The 11,806-nt window shown below is 41.7% G+C and overlaps 1 long non-coding RNA gene across 1 annotated transcript; it reads left to right on the top strand.

Annotated features, from left to right (window-relative positions):
• The first annotated feature begins 6,557 nt into the window (after nt 1–6,557).
• On the top strand, nt 6,558–9,293 carry LOC103139857 (uncharacterized). Its single transcript, XR_476448.2, has 2 exons — nt 6,558–6,700; nt 8,693–9,293. It is a non-coding gene; the product is annotated as an uncharacterized LOC103139857 (long non-coding RNA).
• Nucleotides 9,294–11,806: the final 2,513 nt, after the last annotated feature.

The following is an 11,806-nucleotide window of genomic DNA, read 5'->3' on the forward strand; positions in this document are numbered from 1 at the left end:
TCTCTCTCTGTTTCTCTCTTTCTCTCTCTGTTTCTCTCTCCACACCAGATGCTTCTGCAGTCGTCATTTTTAGCACACTCCTGGATGATATGACATGAAGTGTGGGCAGCGGGGTGATATTTAGTAAACCCGCTTCTTTCTTTATTGACGTATAATGAGGTCAAATGAATCCTCCCGCACACATGCTTAGATGGCTCCTCGCCTCAAATCCTTTCTGACAGCGAGTAAAACAGCCGGCAAACACAACGCCAGCTCCCAGAGACACGCTTGTGAAAATGCGGCAGAGAAGAAAGCTATTTTATACCTTGTCAATTTCCCTCGTCTTTTATTTTTTTTCTTAATTAGGCACTTATTACCCTCTGAACAGGGTTGCTGGGATGCTGTGAGATTCTGTCGTAGGAAAACTCTGGGCGGGAGACTTATCATTGATGCCAGGCTTGTTTTCAAATGACAAATAGGTTTATAGGGAACAAATCATTTCATTCTGAGGTCACCTACTGCACACTTCTGCTCTAAGTTGCACAGCATGCAATTATTTCTATTATTTTTTAATCATTTGATGTTCACATTAATAATACTTTATTTATCCCAAAGGGAAATTAAATGCCGTAACTCATATTATCCAAGTATCTTCAAAGAGTCGTTGTGGACGGTGATGCTTCGGCCAAAAGGACTTTGGTAGCAGACTGGCATGCTAACGGCTCCATTTCCAAGCTGCAGAGACGATATTAAACAGTAACATTTCCTGGATGACATCATCAGTTGTTTGGCTAGCACTGCTAACCCACTTCATTTGCTTTTGCTACTCCTGGTTTAGAGCAGATAGATGTTGGAGTTGGGGTTATGATTCTCGTACCCCCAACCAGAATCAGCATATGCTATATGTTGCATTTAATCAGTGTATTTATCCACCAAATAAATACACGGCCCATATCACCTACACCAATACTGATACCGATACTTTTTTTATTTAAGTTTGATATATCATCAAACTTCTGACCTTTATATGTTTTTGTGCTTTTTTCCTTTGAAGGATTTTGTTCATAACTAGAACAGAATTTGTTGTCTATAAAACATGTATATTAATTACATTTGTGAGCATTTCTTCCTAAAGTGGAAAAACATATATATTTTTTGAGAGCAAATCAAAATCTTTCTTAAGGTAGAGTTGAGAAACTATGATACAAAAACAACATTTTCAAGAGCAAATCTGAAGCTAAAGTATCAGTCTCACGACGTTGACTTCCTCTCAGTGTCTGTAGTACCAGAACTGAACGGACCCAAAATGACACAACTAACAGAGGAAGGTTTGAACAAGTTCAACAACTTCCTGAAGTGGGATCGTCAGTCTTCTTTAAATGCTCTGAAGAGGGTTGAGTGACAGGCAGGGAGTAGAACTGGTCCAAAGCACCAACACCTTCTTGCCCAGGCCGTCCTGGTCCAAATGAATCCAAAATGTTCAGAATCCAAATGACTTTGGATTCTGAGAGAGAAAGCAGAAATGATTCACCACAAAACTATCCAGTAATAAGAATCCAGCTTAAAAACTCCAAGAGGGAAGAAGCTGAGGCAGGGTAAAAAAAAAAAAAGCAGTCCAGATCAAATCACAAAACACTAACACAGACGATCTGGCAAGGGACGAGAAAAAACGAGAGATTTACAGGCAGCACAACAGGTGTATCGGGAGAGTATGTGGTGCATTCAGGGTTGACTAGGAAAACTGAGATTCAGTGACACAAATGTGGATATTGCTGATTAATTAGGTGACAAAAGTTGATTGATTAGGGGTAGTAGAGTAAAGGGGGGGCTGAAACTTCACGGTATTCTTCAAACTGGAGGAGCTTCCATGTGACCAGACCTGAAAACCATACCTACAGTCAGATTACACCTCGTTCTTCCTATACAGCTGCACATCAAACCTTCCCAGACCTTTTCAGAACCAGGAGATTGCATCAGTTCCGGTGTTCTGACTATCTGTCATACCCATCAATCCCCAGACCCTGAGCTGGTCAGTTTACCGATGGCGATCGATGACGGTCCCGGTGCGTTCGCCCCAACAAACATCTCAAGCAGATATCGCAATTTGTGTTTGTGCCTAATTGGGTCCTTGGCCCTTCACATTCTGACTTATTCAATGTTGATGATGTTTTCCCAGGAAGGCTGCGAGGACCTTGTAAACTAAACACGCGTTACGTCCAACCTTCGCTCGCACGCCGGTCAGACCTTTTAGCCGTCAATTTAACCTGCATATCTTCCCTCTTTTTCCAGAGGAATATGAGCTCACACAACCACACGCGCACACACACGCGTACATTCACACATGCCCCGAGCTCATTTTTAATCCTAGCAGGCTCACTGTGAAGGCAGGAGGAAGTTCCAATTAAAATTAAAATAAGCTCTTTTAACGGTCTCTTAAATTGACAACTGAACAATGATTTTCGAATTGGTATCTGTCAAAGGTCTCGGAAAATCCTCAGTTGATAAGACCCAATGCATCCAATTAGTAGAGGAGTAGGGCCTCAGCCAGTAATGATTCCCCGGTCCCTTAAGATGTGGTGTGGACACTTATTGCAAATTACTGACAAAGAGCCCTGCTGTATTGATGAGGGGGAGAACAGCCAAGTCTCCGTGTTCCCATCAGGTGGACGAGCAGCAAGAGGAGCCTGGAGGAGAGTCTCTCTCTCTCTCTCTCTTTCTTTCTTCCCCCTCACCCCCCACCCGCTGACACGGACTCAGAGACCTAGCCTCTCCTGACAGTGAGCTCCCCTTGCTCGGGGAAAATGCTAATGCTAACGCGAGGGAGGCGTCAGCAGTGGATCATCAATAACGTCTGCAAGTTTACTGCCCTCTTCTAATTATAGCTCCCCATCTCTCAGGGCCGCGGCAGGCTGCGGGGCGGCTTCCTTAATTGAGCCGAGGTAGATTTACTTCCCCATCATATTCGCGCCTCCATTGTTTACAGTCCTTGAAGCTGATTGAAAGGAATCAAAAAGATTCATGGAAATGGGATTCGGAGGAGTTTGGTATGCAGGAGGAATTTAGAAAGGAGGGATGTGTTGGAGGAGGTCTGAGGGGGTGCGGTTGGGGTGGGGTGAGGGAGGGGTTCTAGCTGGTCAGGTAAGGGGTTTAAATTCGAAGGCCGTCACATAGCCAGAGGTCTTATCATTTATTCTCAGTGCCGACGCCTCTGGATTTGATGTGTTTTTATTAGTGTTGCGTCGTCGGCTGGTAGCAGGACGGCAGATCAAATCGGATTCTTTGACACTTTCTTTCCCTCAATAATTGGAGTTAATGAATAGATGATCACACTTTTGCATGTGTATTGCCTTCCTGTTGCGGTTTCAGGGGAGCGCTGCTGATGCTGGTCCACGAAGCCTCCCAGGCCATGTTCAGTCTCCCACTGCCTCCTTGAGTCTGCCGCTTCCATCCTGCTGAAGGCTCGGTAAAGAAGGTATTGACCCTGACGACCCACAGCCTGCTCCCATTGGCTAAAGGAAAGGCTCCTCCATACTCTGTGCTGCAGGGTCAAATGGTTTTGCAGTTTGCAGTTTCCGCTAGTTAGATGCTTGTTGCAAATGACGGCCGAGATCGGGGCGGACTGGAGCGGGGTAGAGCAGGTTTCTCCGGCCTTTGGTTTGACGCTCGGCTCCAGGAGGCGGTGGAGCTTCTGCTCAGAGCTGCTGAAGACATCCAATGATCTGTGATTGGCTGTGTGTCAGAGCGTGACCAAAGTTCCCACAGGAAAATTAAATATTATGACCAGTGACATCAAATAATCATCAATAAATAAAAGCACTTTTGTGGATTTGTGTTGCTAACGTCGACAGTATCAAGGTTCAGTTTTCCTCTGCTGGCAACAAAAGTGTTCCTGTTACACCAATGGAAACAGGTAAAGCAGAAACACCAGTGGAGGATGGAGACATTACCAATCGATCCCAGAGTAGGCTAACTAGCCGATTACTGATGTTCAATTTCCCTGAAAAAAATAACAAATAACATAAATACATGAAAAAGAAAAACTTTTCAACACTTTTCTCACTGTATTGACATAGTTTTAAAGTTTATGTCAACTAATATGATTAATATTTACTGTAAACCTTTTATGTTTCTTTTACAGTAAATTGTTTTTTGGGTTTTTACTGTCAACTCCTGTAGTATAAAATTAGCTTATAGCAACTGCATGAAATCTTTTCATACACACTGGGGATATAATGATAATAGTCATCCAATATTTAAGCTATCAAAGTATATATCTTCAAAAAGTACATCAAATTTGGAGAAAAACATTTGGAGTTGTAGCGCAGTAAAGTAAAATTCATAAGGTTCCAAACCCAAACATGAAAACCTGAACTTGGGTGCAAAACCACTGAGTGGAGGAGAGTTGAGAGTGACATGCAATCTAACTTAGTTAGTTTTCTTAATTAAATAACCAAGTAATTAATTAAGTACCTAAGTTGCTTTTTTTGAGGAGTAATCAATAATCAAGTCATTGTTTCAAGGTACCTGTGCCACAGCTGGTTGTAACTCATGTGGTATCCAAAGTTCTTCCCCTCCCATTTCTGACACTTGATCTGGATCCACCCATCATTCGTCCGCCATTGTGAACCCCTTCTAAACTCAGCAACACATGTGTGTGTGTGTGTGTGTGTGTGTGTGTGTGTGTGTGTGTGCGTGTGTGTGTGTTCCTTTAAGATGAGAGAGGCTTTGATTTGCTCCATCTTTGTGTCACACTGACTGGCATGCTGTTTGACAGGTGGAGTTAAAATAGAGAAAATTGTGGATGAAAATTCGTCAGTCTCAATCTCTTGCCCTGGGCTGTAGGCAGCAGAGACAGAAGCCCACTGCTTTGTGTCAAATGTTTATCAAAGGCTCTGATTAGATTTGCTGTGTTCAGGGTAACAGCCTAATAGAAAAAAAAAAAAGAAGAAGAGTGAAATCCCTCCATCCCTCTGTGAGCAGCCCTGGCCTGATTGTGAACAGAAATAAAGATGGCGAGGTGGGAGCAGAAACCTCTGACTGGCCGGCTGGAGTGGAGGCTGGAATATGATATGCCCTTTGTTGTCGTGCAAAAAAAAAAAGACACAGTCTCTGAGATCTGTTGTTGTTCTCACTTTCCTCTGTCTTCTCAGTCATTCCTTTTTTTTTCTTTCCCCCTTTCCATCGCTGGAGGAAATAAACCTACCCCCCCCTCCCCTTCCTACCTCCCCCCCTTTTTTTTTTTCCTTGCTGAGGCCGACCAGCTTCCCCTGGCCATTCCTCTCTGTTTTGTTTCAAAAGGGCAAGGCTTGTGCAGCCTGAGCAGTTTGCCCTGCAGTCCCACGCCAGGGGCGATGCTTGCCTCAGCTGCTTCATCACCGGGGGACCGGCCTAACGTCTCCTGACTGCACTTAGCTGTGTTTCTCTGATACGGTCATGTCACATCAGCCTGGGCGCATGTGACATTGCGTCTCTCCCTTAACTTCCAGCAGTTTGTTGTCGTCCACGCTCTCTCCTCTCTCTCTCTCTTTCTCTCTCCCTGCGTTTTCTCTTTCTTTCTTTTTTTTTTTTTGTCGGGCGATGTTATGATTTGCAGCAACATTTTCTGGCACACGTTTGTGTCGGATAACAGGGCCTATTAGAAGTTCTCTCGCTCTGGCCAGTTTTCCCCCTACAGGAGACGGAGAGAGCTTTGCCTCCACCCACCACTGCTGCCCCTCCACCCCTCCTTTGGTTTTCTTTTCTTTTTTTTCCTCTCATCCTTACCCCCGCATTTGAATTTCTAGATAATAGGCTTTGACTTCTGGCTGCACGTTTATGGGTCTTTTCATGTTATCAGCTTAGCTCATAGCGTGGAGCTGAAGAACACAGACTCCTAGTGACAGGCCAGCCAGTCAGCAAGGCGAGCCTGTCAGGATCTCTCATACACTAATGATTTCCCTTTAGTCTATTTTCTGTCTCATTGGCCGTTTCCTTCAAAAACAAAATTGCTCATTTAAATTCTCATGCCCGGGGCATTTTGGTCTTCAAATATTGTTGGAAAGTGAAAGGATTAGGCAAAATATGCTTTTTTAAAATGTTAATATATTTTCTGGTTCACTTTCTCCTCTGAGGCCAATTAGGGAATTTCTGCTGGCTGCATTAATGTCAAACTGACATCCCCAGCTATAATTACACTGTGCTTGAAACCTAACTTTCACTTGTGGGTAGATGAGTGTGCCTCGCAGTGACACAGAGCCGCGCTCTGCCAGCTTTTGATCATTTAATCATTGCTTGCTTTCTTTCACTCTTGCCTCCCTTGCTCGCTGATGATCTCACCTTTTTCTTCTTTCTGTTGCAAAATGCAGTGTTGTGTTTCATTATTCACCGCCGCGTTTCTCCGGGTTCATTAGTGACATCATGCCTCCGCCGGTCCCGCTCGCTTGCACACGCACACACACACGCACACACACACACACACAGAAAGAGAGAGTGAGAAACAGGATGCCTCCTTCATGTGCAGATATCATACGCTCGTTGTTTACTTGCTTGATTCCCATTTTACACTGTGTTGTTTGTGTTCTCTGCGTGTTTCTTTCTCTCTTTTTTTGTTTTTGTTTTTGTTTGTTTGTTTGTGTGTGATGCAGGGAGTGAGCGCTGTCAGCGGCTGAGGGACGGGTAATGCGTCGTACGGCTGCTCCTTACTGCTGCGCTCCTGTGTAGACCAGAGAGGTGTTTAATAAAGGTTAATGCTTCTTCTGCATGAAAATCAATTTCTCCTTTAAAAAAAAACAACAAAAAAACAGAACAGCAGATTCCGGGTTCTTCTTTTGCCTGTCAGTTGCCATATTAAACTGCTGATGTGTCATTCTGATGTGAAACAGAGGCGCGTTATTATGGGATGATCAGCGTCGGTGCTCAGCTGCATCAGGAGGAACGCCACTGAGTTGGAATGATACATAATGCAGTTATGTATTTATGCATAAAATTCAAATGTGACATGTTACATAGGCTTTATTAGATTTGAATTTCAAGAATTTTGCTCAATTTATGTTTCACAAATTCACAGATAAACTGATGGACTTGTGGCATTATCAACTATTATGTCATTTCCCTTTGATTTGGTGTCATTAAAATCAAATGTATTTTATTTTTTATCTCAGTTTTTCATGTAATTCAATTGAAAAACACTTTATCACAAAGGGGACATTAATCTCATAAAACAAGTGTCTTAGAGGAGCTTCTGTCTACGGTGATCCTGCAGGCCAGAAGGATTTCTGGTAGCAGTCAGTTTTGCAACAAATCTGAGGAGGCCTCTGACTGAAGACTGTTGTTGAACGACAGCTTCATGACGATCATGACACGCTAACAGCTCAATTTTTAAACAGCAGAGATGATATTCCATGGCAACAAATGCTAGATGAAGCCATCAGCTGTTAGCATGCACTGCTAATCCACCTCATCTGCTTTTGTCGCTCGCAGTCAGTGAACTCAGGTGTATTGGAGCAGATATCTGAAACAGAAGCTGCAGGCTGCAGAGGAACAGGTCTAGATGCCAACGCTGGAGAAAATACAAACTATGTCTGCAACGCATGTATTTATTCAGTAGTTTTAACAAACGTTGAACATAAAAGAAAGAAATGTATTTCCTCCATAACAGAGAAAGTAGAAAACAAGGATTAATAGATGAGCCCCATTCATGGATAAAAGCAAAACTCTCTAATATTTTTGTTAACCTAACAACATCATGACATTCGGTGATGCATTTATGGACCATAAAGGGTGGGAACTTTCAGTTTTGGAGACAAAGAGAAACCCAACAGGTTTTTCGGTCAGCAAGTCATGGAAAAAAAATCTGGCCAGTCTCAATCACTTGGCGGTTGATTTCTGCGTCACGAGTTTTTGTTGTTTTTGGTGTGTACAATAACCACGAGTATCAAACTGTGCATCAGATTCAAAGAGACAAACCGTCAGAAGCGGTGCAGGGCGGCCATATTGGATTTTGAGGTTGAGGCCAGATCAAAAAGTTCAGATTTTCCTTCTCTGGGTTATAAATCCTACAGACATTTTGTGCTCTTCCTTCCCAAAGTCAGACTTGAACATTTTAACTCATACAAAATAAAATGGAGGCACAAAAATATGCAAAAGTACACACACTTCAACCAATCAGGGTCTTGTTACAGAACGTCAGACAAGATGTTGCATATAGAATATGCTCTTTATTCCATAGAGATTTTTTTTAAATTTTATTTTAGGTTTCCTCTTTATTGTCACATAAATCTGAGGTATTATCATGTTGACTTTAACACCTGCTCATGAGATAAATTTACACTGCAATAACCGTCAGTAAGGATATTGCTATGATATATTGATTACCTTATTAATTATTTAATGCAGCACACAAAGTTTAATCTTGTGGTTTTAAACCGGCCCTAAATTTGACCGTCTCCCAACATGGCGTCTAGCAGTCGATTTATTGTGATGGGAATCAACTAAATGAAGCCGATTATTTAAAATCCCCATTTGTAAACACTGGATTCCATCAGTCTGCTGCAGTATGTTCAGCTTTTAGGCTCTAAGTGGTTGAGATTGGACAAAAACACGTCAGAACTCATTGACAAAGCGCACCCAAACCCCTCCACCCCCACCCCACCCCCTGCTACTCCCCCCTCTGCCTCACTCTGCTCGCATTGTTTTACCCCTCTTTTTTTTTTCTTCTTCTTTGCTCGGACTCCAGGTAATAGGAAATGGCACTGACCCCTCCTGATCCCTCCCGATTACCTTCGTGAAGCGTGAACGTGCTGCGGAATCACACATCAGGAGACGACTTGTAATTATTTCTGCGATGCCATCAGCACGGATCAATCACTCAGGGAGGCTGCTAGTGGAACGCCGCTCGCAGCCATGCATGGAGCCAGCAGCGGCCCCCGTTTGACTGACAGCTTTGGTGATTAAGCGATTGTATAGACCCCACCGACTGTTATAACAACCTTGTCAGGGCCAGCCCGTGTTTGGAGCGCGCTCGAATCAATGTGTTCTCCACTTCCTGTGCATCTCTGATCCTGCTCCTCTGACAGCAGGAGGAGGGAAGCTCAACATTTGGGATTCTTTGAATATTTTGTTGTGGCGGTAAATAGTTAAAAATATGCTAAGGTGCTTATTTTTAGCAGCCCAGAAATGATACAACCTAATGCATGTGTTTCATTCCCTCCATGAATGTAGCATGCATCAGTATCTCATGTGGAAACGTGCACACACTGAAAAAGAGAGTAGAGCTCCAACTTTAAAAAGATTCACTTAATTTGTTACATGTATTTGAATAAAGTTTGTCAAATTTACTTTGTTTACCTTTTTTTAACATGACAACTTATTGTTCTCTGTTGTCTTCCAAACCTCAGAGGGCTTCACAGAACATCTGTGAGCTCAAACTACACACAGGAAGGTTCAATTTAGGGGCAACAGAGTAAAAGGGAGATTAATACAAATGCACCCCAAGGTGTCCAATTCTAATTTTTTTAAAAAGTGTTTCCATTGTCCTTTATATAAAACTCAAGTCCACATCAGATGAATTATCTTAATATTCTTTTAATTTTTATAAATATATAAAATACTGAAGTATTTAAAAGTCTTAGTAATTTTTGGGGAACATTATGGAACTACTGCTTAGCATATTAAAACTACCATGCATCATTTCCTGTATGGGACTACCTATTGATGTATTGTAATTTGCCTCAGTAGAAAAGTGTGGCACCAAAATCGGCTCCAGCCCAGGAGCCCACATCCTTGTATATCCGGCCCTGAGTTGTTTGTCGCTCTGGTGACTATCAGTCCTTACCCCAACAACACAAACACCCTAAAATAAAAGGCAAAACAACATTGAACACACTCACACGCACGCACGCACGCACGCACGCACGCACACACACACACACACACATATTTAGCTTGGTGTTGCTGCTGTAACAGGCTGATTCTCCGACTTGGTGGAAATGTTTTAGGTCTAAAGTTTTGAAAACGTTCCTGCAACACACAAGAAACCATTTATGTATTTTGTTACATCAGCAGAAGGAGTAAGAGAAAAGTAGAGGTTTGATTGGACACTAACCTCATTGGATACCGTTACACTGCATGTCCGGTTTGTATCTTTTGATCAATATAACCCTACTCCACCCTCAGCTCCACTCTCAGCCCCGCCCGGCCCCGACCATCTGTCAAGGACAACTTTGACAGGGCGGTCAGTTACGGCCCTCACGCTGACTCTTGACACTCCAGCTATTTTTCATGCCATAGCGGTGTGAACTGATGAGCACAGTGCTTTGATTCCCTCAGTCACACACAGGCGTCCATGAAACAGCACTTTTCTCCACACGAGTCATGTTTTAGGTTTGATCATGAGTTCCTCAAAATCTGATTTATTTCTTTACATTTTGACCTTTTTTATTTGCTCAGGTCCAATCACATGACTGATAACTGTTATAGGATGGGTTATATAGTTGGCACTGGAGAAGCTAGAACAAAATTAAATTGGGGAAAAAAAATCAGGTTGAAAATGTTGGTGAAAATGTTTCGTTTTTACAGCTCAAACTTGGCGGATTTGAACAGTTTTTATTACATACATAATTTTTCTTTTGTTTAATTTCAAAGAAATTGTTGACATAATTTTATAATTAAAGTTTCCTAAGAAGAAAGATAAAAATATTTTTTACTTATTCTAAAACTAACAAAATGAAATTATTTTTTGCTGATGACCTTCTGTTGTTTACATCTCTGCTCAAAGAGACTGTAAATATAAATGTTGGCAAGAAAAAGTTGATGGAAGAAGTCAAAAAATCTACACTATAAAAATTTATTTTAAGGTGATATTTAACTTTACCCATTCAAAATATTTACATTTTGACTTTGGATATTAGTTCAGAAATATAATATTTTATGAAAGTTTTGTTTTGGTGCCTAAACATTTTAATTTAACTGAAGCTGTTGGTTCAGTCAGCCTGTTAGCTCAGCATGTGCGTTGTCCAACAGAGAACAGTAAGACCAATATATTGATATTGATTTAATTGGGACTGATATCAAAAACTGCCAGAAGACTTGTGATGGATAATGTTTCCGTGTTGGAGCGAGAGCTGAAGTTTATCTGCAGTTAGTTTAGCCACAGATGCTGATGCTAACACAAAACATGCTAACAAGGTGAGATTCTTTACCCAGAGGAGTTGTTGCTAAGGAACAGATTAGCTTTGGTCATCAGGGGAAGAGATTTAAACACTATTTCTACCAACATGTTGTACCATATTCACAGACCAATACTGATTTGTTTGATTCCTGTTAGCATGGCATGAGTGAACGTGTTGCTAGTCGTGGTTCTACTGCCAAGGAGGATCCAGTAAAGGTCTGTGCAGCAAAAACTGTTGACAAACTTGAGCTTGAATGTTTTTAAAAGTGTATATTAAATGGTTATGGATTTGGGGAAGTGGGTCCTCCTTCCAAACATCACTCACTGTTTACATTCTGGTGAATCTGTGTGCTCAGTTTTGTGATATGACCATTTTTCTCTCCACCATATCGACTTGAGTTATGATTTGATATGATTTACATAAAACTGAATTAAGTGTATTAGAATGATTAGGCCACTAATATTACCATATGTCTGTCAGTGGGGTCATGCAATGTAAAAACCAGATCAGGAATTGGATTGGGTAAATTCATATAATGTGGCGGTGTTCTGTTGTTATAACAGTGCATATGTTTTTTTCTTCCATTCATAAAACATAAATGTTCTATTTTATTGCTGTATTAAAGTTTGCGTGACTAATATAATATTTATAACCAACGTATTTGATTAATTTAATAAATA

This window comes from Poecilia formosa, unplaced genomic scaffold (assembly GCF_000485575.1).
Source record: "Poecilia formosa unplaced genomic scaffold, Poecilia_formosa-5.1.2 Scaffold65, whole genome shotgun sequence".
In the NCBI taxonomy this organism is placed as follows: domain Eukaryota; kingdom Metazoa; phylum Chordata; class Actinopteri; order Cyprinodontiformes; family Poeciliidae; genus Poecilia; species Poecilia formosa.